Source organism: Phodopus roborovskii, unplaced genomic scaffold (genome assembly GCF_943737965.1).
Source record: "Phodopus roborovskii unplaced genomic scaffold, PHOROB, whole genome shotgun sequence".
NCBI classification, from domain to species: Eukaryota; Metazoa; Chordata; class Mammalia; order Rodentia; family Cricetidae; genus Phodopus; species Phodopus roborovskii.
The window spans coordinates 71,214,426-71,227,759 of record NW_026126418.1 but is presented as its reverse complement, the minus strand read 5'-3'; the positions used below and the strand labels follow the sequence as shown (position 1 = coordinate 71,227,759).

The window sequence follows — 13,334 nt, the reverse complement described above, 5'->3', positions numbered from 1 at the left end:
TGATGCGGCACTGACACTTTCTCATTTGTGCCTCAGCTATTTCATTATATGAAAGTTGCCAACCCAGGGGCTGGTCCCCTCCCCATCCTCACACTGTGAAGGTCCAGCCGTCGGCAGCAGCTGCTGTGCAGGTTACCACAATAGTGAATACAGGCCCTCCTTCTAGCATGTACACTCTCTCTGCGTAAGGACATTGTCACTGAGCTTAACCCAGGGTAGCCGCATACACGCCAGATCCTTCCCCATCCCCAGAGACATAGAAATGTAGTTTAAAGAAGGTGCGTGTGGAGCAGAAAGGCCAAATAAGCCAGCCAGAGAACCACTGCTCTCTCTTAGGTGGCAGGCAGATGGTAGAGGAATATAAGACAAGTGAGTTCAAATTCATCTCCAGATGAAATAATCTCATGGCCCAAGCACATAATTTAGCCCAAGTGTCTGTTGTTCTAACTCTATAACAGGAATGCTCCCTCTTTACAAACCCATATGCAATGACCCAAATGATGTCCCAGAAATACTAGCTTAAAAAAGAACATGCTGACAAGGACATGAGAAGTATGATCCCCAAAAGCAGCCAATCAAGACAGGGTTATAGCCAACAACAGTACCAAGAAGTCAAATTCAAAGACACTCCCAGGGAGTGGGGGTGTCTAATGAAGACAAAGTTTCCAGTTTGCAAGATGAACCTTTCTGAGACATTGGCAGTGAGTACAGTACAGAAAGGAATGCATCCAACACCACCCCACCCTGCCCGTTCAACACACCTGACCTGAGCCACCAGCCTACACCCAAATGCAGTGAAAACAAGTATTTTATGTTACATGTATCAGACAATAAAAATTGTCGCAGCATTCTGGAGGCAGAGGCAGGTATATCTCTGAGAGTTAGAGGCCAGCCTGGTCTACAGAGTGAGTTCCAGGGAAGTCAGGAGTACACAGAGAAACCCTGTCTTGGAAAACAAAATAAAAACAAAAAGAAACAAAGACAAAGGTATGAGCCACTCTTTATTTTTGTACCTTCTCATCTACTTTTTTTTTTAAGCCTTTAAAAATATGTTTATTATTTATTGATTTTGAGAAAGGTAAGAGGCAAGTATGATAGCACACACCTTTAGAAGGCAGAAGCAGGAGGATCTCTGCATTCAAGGTCAGCCTGATCTACTGAGTGAGTTCCAGGGCAGCCTGGGCTACACAGAGAAACTCTTGTCTTGGAGAGGGAGAGGGAGAGGGAAGAGGCAAGTGAGCAGAGTTTATTAAGAAAAAAAATAGTTCTGTAGCTAGAATAAGACTCAAAAATGAGTTGTCCAATTTTTCACGGTGTAATTAACTAACTACATTTATTTAATGTGTGCATGTGTACCTGTGCATATTCGAGAGCACATACCAGGTGCAAGTGAAAGTCAGAGAACAGCCTTGAAGGAGTCAGCCCTCTCTTTCCACCATGTAGCAACTAAGGAATGAGTTCAGGTTGTCTGTCTTAGAGGAACTCTTACTCACTGGCCCATCCTCTCATCTGTCATCTAAAAAATACTCACTGAAACAGCTGTGGGTCACAATCCCTTTGTTAGTACAACAATCCTGTCACAGGGTCCTCATATCAGATATCCCGCATGCCAGATGTTTACATTACAATTCATAACAGTAGCAAAATTACACTGATGAGGTAGCAATGAAATAATTTTATGGTTGAGGTCACCCCAATATGAGGAATTATATTAAAGGGTCACAGAATTAGGAAGGTTGAGATCCACTGCTCAAGAGCATAGGACTGCCTGCATGAACTGTGGCAACCTACCACAAACCACAAAACAAAACAAACAAGAAAACCTCGTCATTATTGCATGTATGGAAAAGCGCATAAACTCCATGAGGTTAAGTCAGCGGGTGGGTACAGTCATGGGGTTCTTTTCACATCTTACTATTTAAATATGTTGTGCTTGTAAATAGGAAACACACTCAGGAAAAGGTTGCCTCCAGCCTGCTGGGGACTAGCTGAAGTAAGAAGGACAGGACACTACCATGTGAGGAAAAGTCAGCCCTGTGCTCCGGTACCCTGTGACACACTACAGCCACCGCAGCCCTCATGCTAAGGGGCAACACACAGGCAGGAAGAACTTGGAGAGGGGAATACCCTCAGCTATATCAACTGTAAGGTAGCTGTCTAGAGCCACTGCAGGAACTGAGGACAAGATAATATGCCGCACCTGTTTAAGCCTGACATGGTGAGAGAGCATGGGCCCACAACCCAACCTGCCATTCCCGAAGTCCTCCCTATAGTTTCAATCTAGGCAAAGGGGGGGGGGGTCCCTTACTGGTTTTAGGACCCAGAAAAGGTCCAGGGAGCCAGCCCTCAGGCATCATACACCATTTTCATTCAACGCCCCCTTTTCCCATCCTTCCTCCTTCTCTCTTCAACCCTCCCCTCTCACACCTCTTCTTTTTCCTCAAGAGTTGTCTGTTGCCTACACTGGTCCCAAAACCCTGATATAGGTGATCCTCTTGCCCCAGCTACCTGAGTGGCTGGGACTACAGCAGTGCACTATATTGCACCTAACTTCCTGTTGATGTTTCTTTTACACACACACACACACACACACACACAGAGAGAGAGAGAGAGAGAGAGAGAGAGAGAGAGAGAGAGGGAGGGAGGGGGGGGGGGGGGGGGGGGGGGGAGGGGGGGGGGAGAGAGAGAGAGAGAGAGAGGGAAACTACATACTGCCCCTTCCATCTGGAGAGACCACCCAAGCATGCACAGACCTTGCAGAGATTTGGGTAGCTCCTACACCTGGGCAACAGGCCCTCAGGAGCTGGCAAACATGCAGAGCACAAAGAGCCTTTTGCTGAACACAAACAGAGCCCAAGAGAAACTTCCCTGCAGGCAGAGAGGGAGGCTGGCACCCGTCCCTGCAGCACAGATGGGCAGCTGTCCCACTGAAGTGCTCCCAGGGGGAAGGGCTGGCCCTCAGAGGCCCTGTCAGACACCGAGTAGCTGGCTGTGCCCCATGAGGTCAGGCCTATGAATGTGCCCCAGGGTTTATGCTTCCTGATGTAGCAGGCTGGGAGCTGAGAAGAGGTCTCACATTCCTGTGGTACACAGCACCCCATCCTTGCCAGACCCCACACCCAGCTGGAATGAGTCAGAGACTATGGGCTGGGGACTTACCCTGCACAAGAGGGTACTCCCCCACTTCTTGGGGACGCTTAAGGGAGACAGCAGGCCAGAGCAGTAGGGTTAGAAGTATCTGAGCTGCTTTCACTTTAGGGCAGGGCTTCCCAAACAGGTCTGTCCTCTGCAAACCTATAGGGGTGTGGCCTGTGTTCTGGCAAAGGGTGACAGGCAAGGGCCACCTCCTGGACTACTCCCACTGGCCACTGGAATCCAGTTTCCAGTGCAGCAAGTGAGACTTAGACCTACCACCCACCCTGCTCTGTGCCCAGCACCACTTGCACCTTAGCTTTCAATAGCCAGGCAATCCACTCTGTGGCTCCCAACCTTATCAATAAGTGACTTGGGAAAAGAATTCCACTTCTTCTGTAAAATGGGCTGTAATGTCTTTTCCTTGAGGAAAAGTAGTGGGACTGAATGAAGCGGTCCCTAAAAAGCTTTTGGGTCATACCTACGCAGTAAAGTATTTACTACAGTTATTAACAGAGGTTGTTTAAGATGTTGCCCAGGCTGCCTTTGAATCTGTGAACTCATGAACTCCTATCCCAGCCTTCCAAGCAGCCTGGGCTACAAACAGGCACATGTCACTATTGCTGTTGCTCTCAGAACAGAAAGGCTGAAAAGTCCCTTTATAACATGAAGTTCAAATCCAGAGAAGTGAAGTGACTTGATGTTATAGGACCTGGTGGGAAATTCGACCCAGTGCCGAGCACTCCCTAAGATCTCATGGACTTCATTGCATATACAGGTTGTTTAAGACACTTATTAGGAAAAGCCTCCTTTTGCCAAGGTGTGACCAGAAATGAGGCTGTTGCAAGCACTCCTGGCACGTCATACTCAGGAGCCTCTAGTATGTCAGGAGTTAAGAAAATACTGAATGACTTTGTGGAGCCCATTCTATATGGAGGGATATGTTGCTCAGCCTAGGCATTGGGGGAGATGATGGGACAGACTTAGTAGACTTCCCTCTCTGAGGAGCAGGTGGGAGGTGGAGTGGGGGGGGGTGGAGAGAACAGGAGGAGAGGAGGGAGGGGGGACTGGGATTGGAATATAAAAAAAAATAAAAAGAAATAATTAAGAAGGAGGGGGGAAGGAGGGAGGAAAAGAGGGAGGGAGGGAGGGAACACGCATGCACACACTGAAGCCCAGTTTTGGGTCTGTGTACCTGGCAGCAAAGCAGCCTTGAAGACTGGTTATGACCTGCCATGAACACCTGGTATCTTCTGAGACTGCTCAAGAAATAGAGGTATGGGGGACTGGAGAGATGGCTCAGAGGTTAAAAGCACTGGCTGTTCTTCCAGACGACCTGAGTTCAATTCCCAGCAACCACATGGTGGCTCACAACCATTTAGAATGAGATCGGGTGCTCTCTTCTAGTGTGCAAACATACATGCATATAACTGTATACATAATAAATAAATGAAATCTTATGAAGGAAGGAAGGAAGGAAGGAAGGAAGGAAGGAAGGAAGGAAGAGGGGTATGGCTGGGCAGTGGTAGCCTGAGCCTTTAATCCCAGCAACTCAGCAGGCAGAGGCAGGCAGATCTCTGTGAGTTCGAGGCCAGCCTGGTTTACAGAGCTAGCTCCAGGGCAGCTACGGCTGTTACAAAGAGAAATCTTGTCTCAAAAAAACAAACAAAAAACCAAAACGAGAAAACAAAAGAAAGAAAAAAGAAAAAGCAAGGGAGCTATAAGCACATCCACATCTGCTGTGGATTCAGGGGATGAGGTGTTGGCCTGGCCCAGGCAGGCAAGGAGACCCAGCTGAAGGCAAGCTATCTACACACTCCTTCACTCCTTGAATCAAGAGCCCAGGGAGATACCTGGGGGATGCAAGGTGCCCCACAAGGCCAGGATTCTGCCACACGACCCGAGCTGCAGAGTAGCACATTTGTCCTGCTGACTGTCAGAGAGGGCACAGATTTGGCAGCTGTGCCTCTGAGGTGGGATAGCATGTGAAACCATGGAATTTTACAGCCACTTTTACACTGGAGGAATGTTACACTAAGTGTGTGGCTATAATGCAGCAGCAATTTAATTTTGAGATTTCAAGCCCTCAAGACACAGAAAAGAACGTACTACAAGGTAGGAGGTGCAGCTGAAACAAACTGGGAGAGCTCAGGATGTCTGGGATGGAGGTGGGGGTGGGGTCATCACAGCCCTCCCAGAAACATGAATCCATCCCATTCATCTTCCACAAGAGAAAGCAAAGCCCATCACACACACATAGACACTAAAACACAAATATCCAACCTGGTTCTAGAGGAAGCTCTACTCCACTAGCTGGCTTCAGTCACCAAAGACTGTAGTGAAGAAGCCAAGTGGCTTTCTGCTCAGTGTCCCCAGCATAGTCTGCAGGCACCAAGTTTGATCGCACAGGGAGCTTCTGCCATGTGTAGACTCCTGGGTCCAGCCCTCCAGGACTGACTACAGATTGGGGGTTGGGGTCACACTCTGAAAGCATCCTCAAAGTAAAGAGACAGAGAAGAACCAGGAATAGAGGGAGCATGGGTCACTACGCCATTGACTTCAGTTTCAGTTGCTACTTACAACTTCTGGCAAGTGACAACATCCCTGTAAGTCTGGTCTCTTTTTCCAGTGGTAAAAGGGTATCACACTTAAGGCTGGGGTAGAAATGCATGCAGTGGCCTAGTAGGCTTCTTAGCACTAAGGATGTAAGGTGTTGGGAAGAAGGGGAAGTAGAAGTCGAGCCATCAGCTACTCAGGGACCAACTCATATCAGTAGGGAAACTGCAAAGCAACAGCAGAGGAGGTGATGGAGTGCAAAGTCGGAGATGACCTAGGAAAACCATCAGATGAAGTGGGCACCAGGAGTTCAGCAAAGAACTCAGAACCTGCCAAACAACACTCCATAGACTCCAGCTGCCAAGCTTGACATGCCTCACTATAAAAACCCCTGCTGATGCTGGTTATGGAGGTGCATACCTGTAATCTCAGCACTTGGGAGGTAAGAGACAGAAAGAGAAGGGGTTCAAGGCCAGGGCTACATGAGATCCCATTTTTTAAAAAAATGCTGATGTCAGGTGTACTCAATGGTGGATCTACCAACTCAGACCACTTGGAAGCCTTTCTATTACCTTCCAATCCTTGGGATTTATGTCTGAAAGGGACACTCTGTGACCAGGGTAGAACTGTCCTGTAGGTACTGTAAGGATAAATAGAGACACTTATAAATCAAGTGTCTGTTAGGACAGACAGGCACATTCAGAAATCCAATTCCACTCAAATATCACACTTCTTCTTGGGCCTCAGCTCAGTCAGACAGCAGAGGCAGAAAGAAACGGGCAGGTCAAACCTCATACCAGCATGTTTTGGCTCTTCTGTACTCTGTTTCCAAGTGAGGAAGGAATTCCCATCTCACACAGGCACTTCCCACTGCTTCCTGCTCACCACTGCCCAGCAAGGCAGGCTCCAGCTCAGGCCTCAACAACCAACAGGAAGCTCCCACAGGGCAGGGCAGTCACTGTGGACCTTGTTCCCATAAACAAAAGAGTATGAACAGCACTACACACCAGGCGTTTCCCACCTTCCTTTCTGATGTCAAAGCCCCACACAGCAAGAAAGGCCCAGCAGGCCAGAGCAGGGCCCCAGGGGTGCTGCAACAGGAATGTGCCTTCTGTCCGCCAGGCTCAGCAGCCTGTCTGAATCTGTCCTAGGAAAGAGCTCTAGATACTAGCTGCCCTGCCAAGAAACAAGAGAGATAAAGTGACCTAAGTTTTGGGAAGCGGTGGTGGGAAGATGGGGATCAGTACTTTACCTTCTCCATGACATTAAAATCTAAATATGATGAAGCACAAAGAGGATCAAGAGTTGGGGCTGAAGAGACAGCTCTGGAGTTAGGAGCACTTGATGCTCTTGCAGAAGACTCAAGTTCAATTCCCAATACACTGTCTCTAACTTCAGTTCAAGGGAATCTGAAGCCTTCTTCTGACCTTCAAAGGTACCAGACATACATGCAGGCAAACACATTCATCATTCATATACACATAATAAAATAAATAAAAATAAAAAAAAATCAAAAACAAATAACAAAAAGTTTGAGGCCAGCTTGGGCTACATAGATGCTGAAAGCAGCATCAACCACCCCTACCCCCAAGATGACTTTTTCCTCAAAGTCCAGGCTGAGGGGGCGGGACTGTAGCATTCCTCCAGGAAGAGCTGAGGAACAGTCAGAGGTTGGGGGACTGAGGCAAAAACAAAGGACCAGACCCAGACAAAGTTAGAGGATCTGAGTTCAAACTCACATCACCTTCCTTCATGTGTGGTTTTAGCATCTTGCTTCCTGGCTCTGACCCTCTGTTTCTATGTGGGTTAAAACTGATAGAGACCACTACTCAAGCGATGGCAACCGGGCTCACAGTGTCTCAGCACAGGCCAGCTCTAGGCAAAGAATACTTTCTGAGAGACACACACTCTGCTGAGCACCTTCTCTGCACCAGTTCTTAAAAAATGACTACTGTCACCACCTGTTTTGGAGGATTGCTGGGGATCTAATCCTCATGCTAACAATGCCAATGAGCTCCCTTCACCACTTTTCCTTTTGCCTTTTGTTTCTGTTGTTGTTTCTGAGACCAGGTCTCTCTAAGCAGCCCTGGCGGTCCTAGAACATGCTTTGTAGACCAGGCTGTCTTCAAACTCAGGGATCCACTTCCTCATTGTTTTCTTCAGACAGTTTCAGTGTGTTGCTCAGGCTGGCTTCAGGCTTGTGAACCTCCTGCCTCAGCCTCCCCAGTGCTGATGACAGGGTTGCACTCCTACCTGCAGCTTCAGTCCTCCCTCTTAAAGGCATGGGGCCCAAGGCACTCAGCAAATACTGCTGAGAGCCTAACTAGGCCTAACTGAGTCAGGTCCTGGCTAGTGAGCCTCTGGCTCTGGGAAATCTCTCCAGTACAAAGGAGGCCTGGAGAAGGAGCTAAGTTGGTGTGTTTGCCTGGTGTGCACACAACTCTGGGGTTCAGTTCCAACACCCATATAAAGTACACTCAGTGGTACAAGTCTGTAATCCTGGCACTCAGGAGGCAGGAGACCTCAGCTACTTACCAAGTCTGAGCTATAAGAGACCTTGCCTCAAAAAGCAAATAATAGAAAAAAGTATATAAACTACACAAAGGACCCTCCGCCTCCAACAGATATGTATATGAGGACTGTTCACATTCATCATTCTCAAGCCCACGTTTTCTAGGCTCTGACCAGTTTTGCAGCAGCTGCAGAACTAGCTAACTTCCGTCAAAGGGTTCATGTCCAAAGAAGATGTGTTACAAGGCAGCCTTTCTAGCTATCCACACTAATAAGATGTTGGGAGAGGAAGACAAATCAGACGTTCAGTGAAATAGCACTGGGTTCCTTTGAACACAGCCAGCAGGGCCTGCTCACAGGAGCCTGTAGTCTGGCTACTCAGAGACAACTGAACTGTGAGGAGTTTAAGCTCTGAAGTGGCAGGTTAGCAAGACCTTGCCCAACAGAGAAACAAGGACTGGGGATAAAGTTGGGGGTAGAAGCTAGCAGTAGAAGCCTGCACATAAAAAGCTCTGGATCCCAGCACTGCATTACCCTAGTCTAGAGATGGTGTGTGCCTATAATCCCAGCACTGGGAGATAAAGGCAGGGCGATCAGGAGTTCAAGGACAACCTCAGATACATACTGAGTTTAGGAAGTAACTTAACGATTGAGCACTTGTCTAACACATGTGAGGCCCTGGATCCAATCCCCACCACTGAAACAAGAACAAAAACACCAAGGCAGAGCAAGCAGGGAACAGTCAGATGTCCTGGATCCTATAAAGGCCAAAGGACTATGAAAATGGAGGTACGGAAAAGTCTGAGAGGGTCTTACCCTGAGGTGGCTCTGCTATCTTCGTGTTGGCTGTTGGTGCTGAGGCTGGTCCCTGTCTGGATGCACAGGGTCCTGGCATCCCTTTTGCTCCATGGACGCTGCTGCTGCCCTAGGAGGAAGTTAAGAACTATAGTCAATAGGTACATCTGTGGGTCTCAAAGATCCTTATATTGGAGCCAGTGTTTTTAGAGAGCCTGGAGATACTGCCAGGGTCTATATGGTGTTCTAGGGCAACAGGAACACCTGCCCCACAGTCTCTGGTTCTCCAAAGAGCCCCCAAGGCAGCTTTTTCAATCTGGAGGCAAGACCCTGCTGGGGACTCAGGCCAAGATCAGAGGGGTTAGTTAGTATAGCCTCCTAGAAGAACAGGTTTCTGGTGACCCCTGGGCATGAGGAGTAAGAGAATGATCCTGGCAGGAGACAGAGCATGTATTCATAGGCAGAAGAGGTGGGCAAGATGCTACATGCTATTCTTTGGTTCCAACTAGTCCTGGAGGTGGGAAATAGAGGAAGGAGTGACAAGGAGTTAGCCAGGCCAGACAAGGATTTCCACTCAAATATAAGGACATATTCTCTATAGTGAGAAATCGTTCAACTACCCATGGGACACTGCTCTGCACTGCTTACCAGAGACAAGGTGGAAATGTGAGAGAGGAGTGTAGGTACTGCTCCAAACTTGGAAGATAGCAAGAGCAGCCCAAGATGGGAGTGTGACCCAACTGTAAGGGAGTTAAAACATTAGTAGGAATTATCCAGAATGGAAACAATAGACAGCAGGACCTGGGTGGATCTAGGAGGGGTTGGGGAACATCCGTCAACTTGGGATGCAGTCTCTGGTAAGGGATAGAGGTCAAACACAGTCTCCCAAGCCATAGGAAGACAAGACAGGCAGGCACCCAGCATCTTACATGTGACCATGCATTAAAGCACCTAGAGCCCGGAAAGAGCAGAGGCCACCCAGGCCACTTGTGCCCCACCCTCTGTCTCAGGCAGGACTGGGACACTGCTGATGATGGACAGTAACTTTCCCACTTCACAGTCATGGCTGAAGTAGGACTCTGAACTCACTGACTCTTCTAGTCCCTTCATGAAGGACATGTACCCTGGGCAACCTGATCACTAACCCAAGGCTCCCTCCTCCTTCCTCTGGGCTGTATCTGGACCACTGCTGTCTGTATTTAATGCCTGCATTTATTCCTTTTGAGATATCAGGAGGCCTTTGCTGGTCAGCCTGTGCCTTGGTGTCTCTATGCAAAAACCAAGAATCATCTAAGTCTCAGGTGAATGAGGTGGGAACAGGCTAGTTCCAGCTCTTCTAGGAAGCAAGCTGGTGTTCTGCCACATTAGGATGATCCTTAGCCCACACCCTCCACAAAGACCACTCAAATTTACAAGGAAACTTCATCCAAGCAAGCTTGCTTTAGGTACAGAGAACAAATGTCTGAGGCTGACTTTTTGGTGGTGGTGGAGGGTGTCAAATGTTTCTCTGGTCTCTGCTGTTGCACACCATCTCCCAAAAAAGTGAGCATCAGACACACACTCCAGGAAGTCATCCTCCAGCACTACTCATCTGCCCTTGCCTGCTCCAGCCACAGGAGAGCATGACCTTCATCAAGGAAACAGCAGTGTGAATGACCTAGCCCACTGGCATGACTCCTGGGCCTCTGAATACACTCCTACTCCCCTACCCCAACAGTCAACCTACTTTTCTTCTGAAGTGTCTGTCTGTCTGCCTGTCTGTCTGCTCCAGAGGGCAGGGTTAATGGTATCATTGACACACTTGCAGAGCAGAAAAGGAGAAAATGCCCTTGGAGCCTCTGGCTACTCATTTCTGACTTCAAAATTCAGTACACAAGTGTCCCTGTCCTCACACACCCTTTCACCTTCCACACCTCATCCTTAAAGGTACCCTAGTTGAGGCAGGGGAAGGGAAGAGGAGGCAGTGTAAGTGTGGCTTTCCTAGAACTATCACTATGTCAGTCCAGTTCCCATCAGGAAAAGGATAACACTCATCCCTCACTCAATTCCTGTGTCCTTCTCAAAAAAGGCAGGAATTGCATCAGAGGAGAACCAGACAATCTTGGTTCACTCCAGTCCAGAGGAAGGGGAGGAATATTTACCAAGACAGGTTCAAGAACCCAGGGCTCAAGCAGAGTTTTGCGGCCCACATCTTTACCCAGCACTCAGGAGGCAGAGGCAGGCTAATCTCTGTGAGTTCGAGACTAGCCTGGTCTACATAGAGTTCCAGGACAGCCAAGGATACATAGTGAGACCCTGTCTCTAAAAAAGAGCTCACTGGGCTGTTCCTTCAGCTTGGGAGAGTCTTTGCTGACCTCTAGCTCACCCACACTTTCCTAGAACAGCCACTCCTGCCCGCCGAAAGATGCACACACAACACAGAGGCAAAACCAAATGAGTTTCACATCAATAACCGGTCTTCCAGGGAGCCCCAGACCAAACACCAAGGTTCCAAAAGCCTGTGCTCCAGCCCCGGAGGCAGGGAACTGTCCGGAAAATCAGGAAGAGGGAGGGGTCCAAGGAAATAGGCTGGCGCCTGGTAGCCTGTGGCTAAGAATTGGGGGAGTTGGTGGGGAAGCTGTGCAGAGAACGTCCAGGTAGAACCACTGGGAAAGGGGCGCGTGCGCGGAGGGGCGCGGATCTGCGAGGATCACAGCGACAAGTATGGCCTGGGGAGCGCGGCGGAAACTTGGGTGAGAGGCGCGCGCTGAGCACAGGGTGCCCGGGAGGGGACTCGCGCGCCGCGGCACGGCCAGGAGGGTGGGGTCGGGAACGGCGCCCGCGGGAGGCCGGGCGGAGCGGAGCACGGAGGCGGCGCAGGGCCTGGGTGGCCGGCGTCCGCGGACAGCGAGAGCCGCTCAGGACAGGCAGAGGCGAGGCGCACGTCGGAGTGGGTTTCGTGAGGTGACAGCGCATGTTTCATTCCACACCCGACCCACTCACCTGAGCTTGACACTCGCAGCTGCCCGGCAGGCAGCCCCGGCCCTCCGCCACACAGTCCGGTCGCCGAACGCCGCGCTCCTCCGGCGCCCTCCTTTTGTTTGTCCCTCACTGCACCACTCTCCCCACTCCGCCCCGGAAATGACGTCACGGCAGGGCGCACCCACGACAGTCAGGGCGTCACCATGTCTGTAAAGGAAAAAGATTCCCACCGCTTCATTCTACTCTTTCCAATGCGCCTGCGCCAACTCACTTAGGGACTTAGGGACGGAAGTAACGGAACGAAGTTCAGCCCCCTTAAAGGGACAGGGGTCCCTGCAACCTGAGAGGTACGTTGCTACTGGAAGGGCGGCGAAGTGACCCAAAAGGAACGTAAGTAGCTGCTCACCACCGTTGTTCCGGTTCCGATAGACACTGGGCCAGAGTCCTGCCTTTAATGCTGCTTGTTGGCTCAGTACCTGCCCCAAAAGACGCAAATGTAACTTCTGTGCTGCTAACCGACGCGCACTCACTCCTTTTCCACACTCATCCATCCACCTTGCGAAGGTCGTTCCTTAAAAGTAGTGGAAGCCCGAGTTAACAGTGAATTCTGAGCTGAGCTGCTGATGGATCCACGTCTCCAGGTCATCATCTGCCAACTCATCTGCATGGATTCTCCTGGGTCCTCATAATTCCCAGGCTGAGTGTCGAGATCCATACATTGGTAAATTGTTTAGCCCAAGTACATCCTTATGCGAAAGAAGAAAGGTAGAGAGGACAGCAATGAACAACAGGGCGTTTTTGTGGATGTGGATGTGGGTATCACTGGTGCGCACACTGGCTGACTGATAAGATACACACCTGTACAGATTATCCTTCCCCTTGCTGAATAATCCCCGCCCCCTTTTGCAGTGACAATTGACCATCAATTCAAGAGTTTGCTTCTGGACTATCAATTATTCTACTAATCTATATACCCATACTTCAGCCAGTCACATCGTGTTTTAACTTTAAAACTCCAGCTGTTTTTACTTTCCAGACATTGACTCTTTTTTGCTTTGAGAAGGAGGCAGAAAAAAAAAAACAAGGGCTAAACTAGGGAAGCTGCATGAAGAAGGTGGCACCTTAGCCAAATCCTGAAAGATGGGCTGCATTAGACTCTGTACCAAGCTGTTAGGTAAGGAACACACAGTGGAAAGTTGCCAACTGTGGACTAGAACCTTGCTAAACAGAAGCGTTGCCCAGGGGGAATTTGGCAACATTCATTACAACACATATATCATTATCCATCCTAAACAGATTCATATTGCACATAATATGTGACTTGATTATTGTGCTAAACAGTGTATCCTGGACAGTTTTTTCTCAGTGCTAGGCATTCA

At 49.2% G+C, this 13,334-nt stretch overlaps 1 protein-coding gene across 4 annotated transcripts in view; it reads right to left on the bottom strand.

Moving 5' to 3' along the window:
- Nucleotides 1-12,127, bottom strand: part of Lrrc8a (leucine rich repeat containing 8 VRAC subunit A) — a 28,671-nt gene extending 16,544 nt beyond the window's left edge. The window contains exons 1-2 of one of the 4 annotated variants that reach the window (XM_051185079.1): nucleotides 11,977-12,127; nucleotides 9,016-9,124 (exon numbers count right to left, since the gene is read on the bottom strand). The gene's annotated coding sequence lies outside the window, so the exon portion shown is untranslated. Of the gene's footprint in view, nucleotides 1-9,015; nucleotides 9,143-11,976 lie in introns of all 4 variants that reach the window. The other 3 variants (XM_051185081.1, XM_051185080.1, XM_051185082.1) reach the window with 3 other exon arrangements.
- Nucleotides 12,128-13,334: the final 1,207 nt, after the last annotated feature.